General features: G+C 42.5%; 1 pseudogene; it reads left to right on the forward strand.

The window, feature by feature from the left end:
• Positions 1–409: 409 nt before the first annotated feature.
• The window catches only part of LOC146870331 (cytochrome P450 2G1-like), a 920,765-nt pseudogene continuing 908,106 nt past the window's right edge, over positions 410–13,068 (forward strand).

The raw sequence follows: 13,068 nt of genomic DNA on the forward strand, positions 1-13,068 counted from the left end.
CAACCTGAGTTCGGGATGCAGTTTGCGCTCTGGCAATGAATGCGTAAACACAAGTCGAGCAACACCTCTAATCCATCTGGCTGTACTCCTAAAAACTGTTCTCAATACTGCAATGTGCCTTTTATTACAGGATTAGCATAACAATATTGCATAAGGGAGACCAATTGCAAACTTCACAAAATAAACTGCACCCACAAACAAATGCCAAGGCACACTGTGAATAAAGGACAGAGAGATCCGCCTAGTTGGCTGGGCTCACGCTACATAACCAGCTACCCCTGCTGTTATTCATTGACTTTGCCTTTCTCCCATACAGCGCTCCACTGCCTTGTGGCTAGATTTGCGCTTTATACATACAACATACATATATATATTTTGTTTAAATAGTCACGGATTGAAAGATTTAATAATGATTCTTTGTGGCAACTTGACTACCTATCTGCTAAGCTTCATCTGCTGCCTCCTCTGTTTCTTTTTCTGGAAAAAGTTATTTTGTCGAGGACGCGTGCCTCCTGGCCCAGTTCCCCTTCCCATTTTAGGAAACCTGCATCAGTTAAAGACCCGTCCCATGGTCGAATCCCTGAAGGCAGTGAGTTTTAAGTTTTTTTCCCGTGGCATTTTAGGCAACCACATAACTCATGTTTCAGATACTCTGGATAAATCTCCTTTTTTCTTTGGTTCATGAAAATGCTTCTTTTGCTGGCATAATTTTAATATTTTTGGACTTAAAGGTTACATAGGATGGACTCAGGGAGGGGTTAAAGTCATTGGTAGCTTGTAATTTGAGCAGGGGGAGGCAGGGGGCCACACTCAAGGCACTCACTCACAAATACACATACATTCATACAAACACACAGGCATGTCGCAACGGTGATCTCGAGAGGTGGGAGGTAAGCCTCAGTGGTTCCTGACGAATGGGACTGCCGCCTCTTCTCATTGGCTGACCTTGCTACGGGTCAGCCAATGAGAGGAGGCAGCCGTCCCTTACTGGTCACAGAATAGGGCGGGGTCATAGAGACTGCTTTCCTCGCCCACTCGCTGATTGGCACTCGGTCCTGGGTACTTCAGGCCTTAAACAGAAGTGCCCAGGTACATGGCTGTTAGGGACACTCCCCCTGGTCCTGAGGGAGTGCCATCAAGAACTTTTCTGGCAAAATAGAGCTATTTCAGCACAACTATAAATAATATATAGAAGGTCCAACTGAATAACCAATAGTGAAAAACCTGCGTTATTCAGAATGAGACAGACATGTATATATGTCCAAAGATGATCTAAGGAAGTCCACAGTTCAGAAAGTGTCAGATGAAAGGTCCACGTGATATAGTTGAAATTATTCTTATATTAGGTCGCAAAGTCCAAAGCGAACACAGCCTTTTTGCTTGAAAATATTCTTTTATTGGGTCGCTGAATCAAAATCCAAAGCGAACACAGCCAACACGTGTTTCGTCCGTACTTTTTGGTACATAAGACTTTCTCAAGGCTGTAAGCAAACAAATATAATATGAAAAGCTAACTGTATAAAACCTTCATAAAATATATACATTGCATCCAGTCATCAAAAAACACATGTGAAAAAAATTGATATAGGAAAAAACTGAAAAGATAACCCATGTAAAAATATCAATAGAGGTGAAGTAACAAACTGATATAGTGCCACTAATTTCAAGAAAGACCAATATCCCAAACAGTAGGCACAAGAGAAGTGTAGAAAAAACATCCATTTCCAGAAGAAAGTGAATTAGTGTATTCAACAGGCCAAGAAACACATGAAAAGAAAAAAGAAGAAAAGAAGAATAAAGTATACTGTGTACGAAAAGTAAGATAATTATTGAAGATGGAAAAGGAAATGCCCCAATTAGTAGAAACAAACTGCTAGAATATAAATAAGTCACAAGCCCCCACTATAGGCCCTAAGTAGAGAAGAAGAGAGGGTGGAGAGAGAGACAAAATAGAAGTACACGATACCAACTAATAAGGATATACACATACCTATAAGTGTAAAAGCAGGCAAAGCAATCCAATATACAGGAATGTAGCACAGCAATTGTGAATATAGAGGTAGGTCTAGGTCACGTGAGACACTAGAGTCAGTAAAATCTAATAAGGAAAAAGTAAATGCTTTAAACCAAGGCTAAGAGGCAAGATGGTATTATAGACATGTACATGATATAACCTCAAGACAAACCTTACTGTGGGCAAGAGTGACAAAAATCGGACCACAATATATGCCGAAATTTTAATTTCAAAGTATAAATGCAACCAAAAATAATTGTTAGTGGATTGCAATGCGGGATGAAAGGGACACTAACAGATAACCCGAAAATAACATTACTGTTAAACAGGACAAAGTGAATTGTAAACCAAATAGAGCCATGACAACAAAAAACCGTTCCCCATACTGGGAACCATGTAACCCATGTACTCAGAGAAAGTAACAAGTGTGAGGTAATCCAAAAATATACTCACCTATGCAAATGTAGAAGAAACTAAGTCTATAGAGCGATGGGTCAAAATATATTGCCCGGATGGTACGGTGGCATCTAAAGCAAAATAAACCAAGAAGTAAAGGGGGGGACCAAGACACAAGTAAAAAAGACCCTGTTGGTCAAAAAACTAACCAGAATGCGGACTCACCATAAAGAGGAGACCGGAGTGTATTCCAATTTCACGCGCTTGATAACGCTGCTCAATAAAGGAGAAATCTCCGGGAAGCGCCATCTTAAAAGGACTTAAAGAATTAAGTCGCGGTCACGTGATCTGCGATAGGGTACATGGCTGTTAGTGACACTCCCCCTGGTCCTGAGGGAGTGCCATCAAGAACTTTTCTGGCAAAATGGAGCTATTTCAGCACAACCATAAATAATATATAGAAGGTCCAACTGAATAACCAATAGTGAAAAACCTGCGTTATTCAGAATGAGACAGACATGTATATATGTCCAAAGATGATCTAGGAAAGTCCACAGTTCAGAAAGTGTCAGATGAAAGGTCCACATGATATAGTTGAAATTATTCTTATATTAGGTCGCAAAGTCCAAAGCGAACACAGCCTTTTTGCTTGAAAATATTCTTTTATTGGGTCGCTGAATCAAAATCCAAAGCGAACACAGCCAACACGTGTTTCGTCCGTACTTTTTGGTACATAAGACTTTCTCAAGGCTGTAAGCAAACAAATATAATATGAAAAGCTAAATGTATAAAACCTTCATAAAATATATACATTGCATCCAGTCATCAAAAAACACATGTGAAAAAAATTGATAAAGGAAAAAACGGAAAAGATAACCCGTGAAAAAATATCAATAGAGGTGAAGTAACAAACTGATATAGTGCCACTAATTTCAAGAAAGACCAATATCCCAAACAGTAGGCACAAGAGAAGTGTAGAAAAAACATCCATTTCCAGAAGAAAGTGAATTAGTGTATTCAACAAGCCAAGATACACATGAAAAGAAAAAAGAAGAAAAGAAGAATAAAGTATACTGTGTACGAAAAGTAAGATAATTATTGAAGATGGAAAAGGAAATGCCCCAATTAGTAGAAACAAACTGCTAGAATATAAATAAGTCACAAGCCCCCACTATAGGCCCTAAGTAGAGAAGAAGAGAGGGTGGAGAGAGAGACAAAATAGAAGTACACGATACCAACTAATAAGGATATACACATACCTATAAGTGTAAAAGCAGGCAAAGCAATCCAATATACAGGAATGTAGCACAGCAATTGTGAATATAGAGGTAGGTCTAGGTCACGTGAGACACTAGAGTCAGTAAAATCTAATAAGGAAAAAGTAAATGCTTTAAACCAAGGCTAAGAGGCAAGATGGTATTATAGACATGTACATGATATAACCTCAAGACAAACCTTACTGTGGGCAAGAGTGACAAAAAACCGACCACAATATATGCCGAAATTTTAATTTCAAAGTATAAATGCAACCAAAAATAATTGTTAGTGGATTTCAATGCGGGATGAGAGGGACACTAACAGATAACCCGAAAATAACATTACTGTTAAACAGGACAAAGTGAATTGTAAACCAAATAGAGCCATGACAACAAAAAAACGTTCCCCATACTGGGACCCATGTAACCCATGTACTCAGAGAAAGTAACAAGTGTGAGGTAATCCGAAAATATACTCACCTATGCAAATGTAGTAGAAACTAAGTCTACAGAGCGATGGGTCAAAATATATTGCCCGGATGGTACGGTGGCATCTAAAGCAAAATAAACCAAGAAGTAAAGGGGGGACCAAGACACAACTAAAAAAGACCCTGTTGGTCAAAAAACTAACCAGAATGCGGACTCACCATAAAGAGGAGACCGGAGTGTATTCCAATTTCACGCGCTTGATAACGCTGCTCAATAAAGGAGAAATCTCCGGGAAGCGCCATCTTAAAAGGACTTAAAGAATTAAGTCGCGGTCACGTGATCTGCGATAGGGCGTGTAGCCCAAAGAGACAATAGAGTCCGAGAACGGACTGAAATGTCAAAAACCCACGCCATCTTATAATAATAATAGACAAAGGAAATTAAGATAAAACCAAGCACCAGTAGCTGAGAAGGCAATGTGTACATGCCTTAATACAACGCCAACTGAAGATGATGTGAAGGCGAGTGTCAGAACCACTACACGCCTAATGTATGGCTGTGCCAAATATACAACGAACAATCTAGTCAGATTGAGGGCAGGCGCCATCTTATAATGGCCAATCTGTTAACAATAAGTGGGGCCACATAATCATAATTATAGAGATTTGTATATACGCCCTACCGAAAAGTCCAATACACATGACACAGTGGAAAACAAACCACAAACGCAACAACTGCGCAAACATGTAAACCCCCCAACAGACAATCAAATATAACAGTCCATAAGGAGTGCACTCCTCAGAGACATGCACCGACACAAAAGAGAGTTGGTGAACATCCAAACATCACCAAGAATAAAGTCACAGGGTCTACAAGTCCAAAATTCAAAGAGACCCCTACATAAGGGAGATTAAATCATATCATACTAAAAAATAAGAGAACAATCAAAACGAAATGAGATAAAACGGCCCTATGAGTTGGAAAAAACCAACCGCCTGGGAGGTAACTGTTAACACCCAAGTACCAGTTGGCATCATGCATAGGTATAAGTAGTTCAAGATATAATCAGAACTCCAATTGTCTTGGGCAACCTAAAGGTATAGCAAATGATAACAAATATAATAGAATGTAACACATACTTCAGGCCTTAAACAGAAGTGCCCAGGTACATGGCTGTTAGTGACACTCCCCCTGGTCCTGAGGGAGTGCCATCAAGAACATTTCTGGGCTAAGAAGGTCTCGCCCACTGGACTGTGAGATCATCAGCCCAGTAAAGTTCATCTCAGGTGTGAGAAGTTGGCCTGGTATATGCTGTCCACTAGTTAAAGGGGGCACCTTGCACCAGTCCAAACAACCCCTTATTGATGATGGGTTAAAGACAACCTTATTTGAAAGCTATCCTAGTGGTAGCTATGGAGAGCAGCCTTCAGGCTAAGTCTTGGAGGAATGTAAAGTAGCTTGTTTTACCAGTCTATAATCTCTTGAATGACCATATGAAAGGAGAATCACACCCGGTATATATATAAAATATATGTATTTATTACTAAACACACCCTGCTAGTCTCTTTATGAGGCTAGAGGTCGAAGCACATATGCTACACTTAAAATATCACAGTAAATTAGCACAATATACAATAGGCCCTAGGGGCGAAACAAACCATATATTAAGAAAGTGGTATAAGAACACCGACTTGATTAGACACAAGGCTTAGAGCCTGTAGAAACGCTGAGACCCCAAGGAACCACCCAAGGTAGTGACCCAGGGGACCCACGGGGGATGTGTGCAGTGTGAGAACACAGCCGCGAGCTCCGTTAGCTTCTATGGGGAAAGTCGAGGTTGGAATTTTAAAGTTTAAGGACACTTAGAGGTGGACTAGGCACAAACCCTTTTGGATTTAGATGGTTTTAGGGCCAACACCCACGGGAGCACCGGAGTACTCATGTTACCTAACCCAGGGAAGCCAGGTGCATAGGTGTCAAAAGGTGTCGGGTCGCGTCGTCGTTTTCAATGACGAGATGCTGCAAAGTGCTGCTGCTGGGAGGAGGAGAAGTGTCCGAAGAGATTCAAGCCTGGATCGAAGATGTTAAGAACCTAAAAACAGAGAGGACAGAGTCGGGGTAACTTTCCAGTGACCAGGGGCATGATAGACGAATGCCCACCGATGTTGGGTGCTTCAGGTGCGAAAAGGGGAAGCTTGACTCTTCAGCCACGAGGACCAGGAGGCGTAGACAACAACCAGGAGCTGGATTCAAGCTGTCCCACGAAGGATGTCGAGTGCTGAAGCAACGGTGCCCGGATTGGACACAACAAGCCTTGGCAACAGTAACCCACCCAGGAAGAGGAAAGATGCTTCGGTGCGGACCAGCAAGGCTCTGGAGACTCTCCAAGCAATGGAGAGTCAGGGCACGTCTGCAGCAACCAGGGAAGCCCAATTAAAGTTAGAGTTGCCTTCACAGGGACCCACCAGTCAACAGACCAGGGATCATGAAGGGACCTCGAGAGAAAACACAAAGGGCCAGCTCACAGAACACTCGTGGAGTGTAGGCGGGCAATCTTCAGTGCAAATGCTGCTCGGGGTCAGGGCTACAAGTAACCTAAAGCTCAGCTGCAGAGGTCACCTCAAAAGCTGATGCTTCCACAAATTGTCGCGGTGTCCAGGGGTTCGGGTTGCACAGTCTCCATGAGGGATACAGGCCTCAGAGTTGCTGAGCGCGCAGATCAACCTCAGAGACCACGGGAACCCACCTCCTGTGTTGCAAAATTCTTCGGAGTCCTCAGGAGCTTTCGGAGATGCAAACTGGACTGTTGCGTCTTTAGTGCCTGCCAAGCAGAGGAGTATCTCCTTTACTCCAAGGGAGATTCTTGAGTCATCTAGCGTCCTGTAGATCGTCGAAGTTACAGGATTCAGTTTCAGAGTTTCGTCCAGGGATATCTAAAGTTCTGTAGTCAGAGGTTCCTTCTTTATACCCAAGGAAGGGGTTGGACCAACTCTGGGGACCCACCTATGGGAGGGTTTGGAAAGAGGGGTGGCTACACCCATTTCCTTTGTCCAGTTTTGCGCCAGAGCAGGGGCTGGTAGCCCCTGCAACCGGTTTAAACTGGACTATGTACAGGGACACCAAATGTGCCCCCCAGTGCAGACTTCAAAGCACTCTTGGAGTGCACCCACCCAGCCCCAATCTACTAAAGCCTGTGTGGGAGGTGGTAACACCTCCCTGTGACAGGAAACCTATTTTCCAGGCCAGACTTGTGTCTGTGGCTGGCAGCATCCATTTTGTGATGCCAAGGCTCTGTTAGCTGGTACCAGGTACACCGGTGCTGTCATATCTTTCCCTCTAGAAGGATGGGATCATACTCCCACACCAGTTACCGGTGTGGGGGTATGATTCCAAGGTGTTTGACACCAAACCCGACATGTTTCCATGCAGCCCTCCCAAAGTTAGCATTTACAGCAAGGTTATAATGCACTTAAGAGTATATGGTCAGGCTGCATGACAGATAACCCCGGAGAATAGATTCTGAAGGCTGCAGAGGTGCTCTGCTCATGCATGAGCCCCCTTTCACATAAAACCAAGCACCCTGCCTTCAGGATTGATAAGGCCTGCCATAGGGGTGACTGATAGGTTTATATGTGCAGTGATAGGGTGAGATATAGTGAACCTATATCTCAGTAAGGGGTGCATGCACCACCTTACTCAGGCTGCAGTAGAAGACCTGTGGTGTCATTTTGGAAGGCTTCCCAGGGGTGGCATAATACATGCTGTAGCCCCTGGTAGGCCTCTGGGGTACCTATGCCCTGGGTACATAGTATACAGGATACTAGGGACTTATAAGGGTACCCCAGAATCCAATCTGGAGTGTACCCAAGGTACATTGAATCAATTTAGAGAGGAAGCAGCTAGGCTGGGGTCCTGGATAGCAGGGCCCCAGACAGACTAAAGTCGAAAACAGTGAAACATCAGCAAAAAGTGGGGGTAACCATGAGAAGCAGATCCTACTCCCCTACATCAGGCAGCCGAGAGCCTGCACATTTAGCGTAAGTACAGCACCTGACTGCCTGACCTGAACAAGAAGAGTGTCTGTCAGGCTGACCTTTGCTTAGCCTGATAGACATTCTTCCTGTTTGGAAAAAAGTGGAGGGGCTGGCCCCCTCGGCCTTTAAAGAACGGGTTTCTGCTTGTCAAATGGAAGAAAACAGCCAATGTTACAGTTTGAGGCTCATCAGAACCTCCATCTCTTTAGACGTTTCACTTCCTGACACCTAATTCTGACTTATCTCAAAAACGCCCTGGAGCACTGCACTTTGCTGATTCTAAAAAACATGTCTTCTTGCCCTGATTTCCCTCATTAGGCTTCTCTTTTGTTGAACTCTGCAGCTGAGCGAGAAGTACGGTCCGGTGTACACCCTGCACTTGGGCCTCCATCGAGTGGTGATACTCTGGGGGTATGACGCAGTGAAGGAAGCCCTCGTGGACCAAGGAGATGACTTCAGCGGGAGGGGGGCTATGCCTACCTTTCAGTCTGTGATCGAAAACTATGGTGAGTACACTTTGTATATGATTGTGCTTTAAAGAAATATCAATCTGTACGGTCATCTCAATTTAATTGTAGTTTGTTTACACTCGTACAATCAGGTAAGAGGTCATATATTGAATGCAACTGTGTGCAATAAGTGCCTGCAAAAACTGATTTATTGTCCACAACAAAGGATTTGTTTACATTGATCTGCTAGTTTGGCATTGTAGAGAGAGGGATCTTAATGTTATGGGGTGGGTAAATGTTTGCAAACGCTTACAAAAGCAGTGGTGATCATTGCAGTAATTATTTCATTATTATTATTTAAATTAATATTATTATTACTAGTACTACTACTAATGATAAAAATATAATTATAAAATAGTTCTACAATGGTCAAGTCTTTTGGACTGGGCCAAGCTAGTTGTGGCTCTGAGAAATTGGAAAAACATTTACCACCAGACTGCAAAAAACGTTACCGCCATACATATTAAAGATTTTCTGTGGGGTATTAAAAGAGGGTGGCTGCTTTCCCCCCACATTAGAAGGCAGCCATTGCCGTCAGATGGAGCCCAGCATTCTGCTCAAATGACAGGTGAAGCCTGCTAGTGCCGCACACGCCTCTCACAGCGCATGCGCACAATGGGCAAAGCTCACAGCCTGGACAGTAGACTATTTAGTGCCTCTTATGTAAAAAGATCAGATAGAATGTATAGATTTACTGTCCTTCATCCACACTTACAGACCTTGACTATGTTAGTAGTGCGTGTGTTGTGGAGCTAGTTATTCTGCTGTGTCGATCCTAAACAAGCTTATGCAATGCAATAGGTCTTGCATTTGTGAGAGTTTGAGCTATTGACATTGTAAATGACAATGCCTTTCATTTATGTTCTTTGAAAACCTGCAAGCGGTATGTAAACACGCACTTTGTACTTATTGTCCGTGCATATGAGAAGCAAGGCTGGAAGTAAAAGAGGTGCAGTTACTGCCAGTCTTGCTTCACGTAAGCTACGACTATAAGTAAAAAGTGCATGTTTACGCACCACTTGCAGATTACCAAAACATAAATAAAAGGCATTGTCATTTACAATGCCAATAGCTCAAACTCTCGTAAATGCAAGATCTATTGCATTGCAAATGCTTGTTGAGGTCTGAGACGAAGGCGGCAGCAGCCATAGGAAGGCAGGTACCGTGACTCCAGGCCATATGTTTCAAAAGCAGGAGGTAGGAGAACGCAGCTTCAACCAAAACTGACCTTGGTCTTTGAATGCACAGGAAATGTGGCAAGATAAGATGAAGATTTACAGCCCTGTTTACAATAGAGCTCTGTAAACCACAAGCGTTATTCTTGAGTGCTCCAGTTTAAAGAAAGAAATAGTGCTCACAAGCTCTGTGTGACAACACATGTAATAGGGGCAGTCCTTGAAAATGGGTGGAGCTTTAAAAGCCTTGAGATTGGATTTTATTTTTATAGACCGGAAGGTTCTCAGCGAATCACTTCCGGGTGAGAACGGCGCTCATAAAGACGGCACTAGGATGGAAGCGCACTCGCTTCGGTAAGAACACCCGCTGTACCATTAGGGTTTTTAACATATGGGGTTGTCAAATAGGACAGAGTTATGCCTGGGCACAATATTAAATCCATACAATTTCTTTCATTTTGAAACAGGAATCGTAATGCTTAATTTACATGGATACCGATTATTGAAAGGCGTTCAAACTCAGGAAACGCTTTCCTCGATACATAGAATATCCAATAGAGGTAAGAACTTGCCTCTTTACATAATAAGTTTATGTCTTAGTATTTAACAGTGGAATTCGTTAGGATTGATATGGAGTATAATGCTCTTTATTAATGCAGATTCGCCGAATCAAGAAAGTCTTTGAACTTAAACATGAGAAGAAATAAACACACAGTAGCCGGGACGGAAGTAGAACCGGCAGGGAGATTAGTGTTTTACTCACTAGACCGTCTTCTCTTGTTCTCTTGATCGAGATCATAACTCCTAAAATCATTTTGACATGGCATAAGAATTATCGATTTTCTTTTCTTTTATTAGAGCACACAAGATTCATGTTTTTGCGGACAGGTAGTACATGGTTTTTTGATTGAATTTACGTCACCCACGATACGCTACATCACAAATATAATCATGAATCATCACCATAATTGGGATATAATTTGAACATATGGGTGACATAATAATAATAGACATGCACCTTCTGGTTTTTTCTACTCTGACTGATAAGATGTTAAATTGCAATCCAATTTGAGAACATGTATTTAATTTAGATACTCGAACTATATGTATGAATTATAATACGAGAATGCATGTAAACTCTATCCCATCACTGTAATCACACTAAGAGGTGATAGACATTAATGTTTAATGGAAGATACCAGCCTAGCTGGTAATAGGGTAGTGTGTTTATTTCTTGATGTGATTAATCACATTATGCTCACTATTGATTGGATTTTGCTCTTGTTAAAACTTTAATGATTGGAGAGCAATAGGAGAAGGACTGATTCCTTGTATTTGATTGTTCCTTTGTAGCCCTGAAGAAGTCAAGTGGGAGTATTCCCCACGACGAAACATGTGTTGGCTGGGCAAAGACTGGGCACTATCTATAATTAAAGAAACAAAGAATAATACAGAACTACGATTGTACTTTTTTGAAAGAACTCAAGATATATTTTGTGAACATTGTATGCTGATCTCTAAATGTATACTAAATGTAATAGCATGTGCGTAGTTTAGACTTAGTTCACTAGTGGGATCATTTGTGGTCCACCACAAGGGTTTAGGGTGCTGTCCCTTATCTACTGCACTGCTTTGGACTGAGACATCATTTAATTACGCTCACTGGAGAGGCGCCGGTTCCCACAGCTCAAGCATCCCAATTGTAAGGGTATTAAATGTGGGTGGCTGCTTCCCCCCACATTAGAAGGCAGCCATTGCCGTCAGATGGAGGCCAGCATTCTGCTCAAATGACAGGTGAAGGCTGCTAGTGCCGGACACGCCTCTCACAGCGCATGCGCACAATGGGCAAAGCTCACTGCTTGGACAGTAGACTATTTAGTGCCTCTTACGTAAAAAGTTCAGATAGACTATATAGATTTACTGTCCTACATCTACACTTACACACCTTGACTATGTTAATAGTGTGTGTGTTGTGGAGCTAGTTATTCTGCTGTGTCGATCCTAAACAAGCTTATGCAATGCAATAGGTCTTGCATTTGTGAGAGTTTGAACTATTGACATTGTAAATGACAATGCCTTTCATTTATGTTCTTTGAAAACTTGCAAGCGGTATGTAAACACGCACTTTGTACTTATTGTCCGTGCATAAGAGAAGCAAGGCTGGTAGTAAAAGAGGCGCAGTTACTGCCAGTCTTGCTTCACGTAAGCTACGACTATAAGTAAAAAGTGCATGTTTATGCACCACTTGCAGATTACCAAAACACATAAATAAAAGGCATTGTCATTTACAATGCCAATAGCTCAAACTCTCGTAAATGCAAGATCTATTGCATTGCAAATGCTTGTTGAGGTCTGAGACGGAGGCGGCAGCAGCCATAGGAAGGCAGGTACCGTGACTCCAGGCCATATGTTTCAAAAGCAGGAGGTAGGAGAACGCAGCTGCAACCAAAACTGACCTTGGTCTTTGAATGCACAGGAAATGTGGCAAGATAAGAGGAAGATTTACAGCCCTGTTTACAATAAAGCTCTGTAAACCACAAGTGTTATTCTTGAGTGCTCCAGTTTAAAGAAAGAAATAGTGCTCACAAACTCTGTGTGACAACACATGTAACAGGGGCAGTCCTTGAAAATGGGTGGAGCTTTTAAAGCCTATATCCTCAATACAGCATGTCTCGCAGAGACAGCGCAAGCGCTGCCTAGGCGAGACCTAAAAATTGCTATTCTGACAGCTGACCTGTTGACTGCATGGCATTTTTCTGCCAGAAACAGCTCATCAGTTCTGAATCAGCCACTAATCAGCGAATTTGAAAATGGGGATGCCCTAAACCCGCAGTGTGGGCAAGAGGGGAACATTTATGCAAGTAGGGTGAGGCTCTTTCTAAAAGGATTAGGTAACTGAATGAGTTCCAATACTGGGGAAGCAATCCAAACTGAATAAATAGTCCAAGACAATGATCTCAGTCACATTTTTCCAAGTATCAATTATCAGAAAAAAAATCCCTCCTAGGCAGGGACACTACAATTAGGCTGCGCCGGAGAACTAGTCCAAGAGCCAAGTCTTTAGCTTCTTTTGGAATTCCAACAGCGACGTGGAGGTCCTGATGTGAAGAAGGAGGTCGTTCCACATCGAGGAGGGAGAATGATCATCCTCTGGCTTTGCTTCTACATGTGAGGGGTACTGGGGCGAAAGAGAGAGAGAGGCTGAACGAAGGTGTCTGCTGCGTTGATCAAAGTGGAGGTGATGGTTAAGGCAGG

Source organism: Triturus cristatus, chromosome 1_1 (genome assembly GCF_964204655.1).
Source record: "Triturus cristatus chromosome 1_1, aTriCri1.1, whole genome shotgun sequence".
Classification (NCBI taxonomy): domain Eukaryota; kingdom Metazoa; phylum Chordata; class Amphibia; order Caudata; family Salamandridae; genus Triturus; species Triturus cristatus.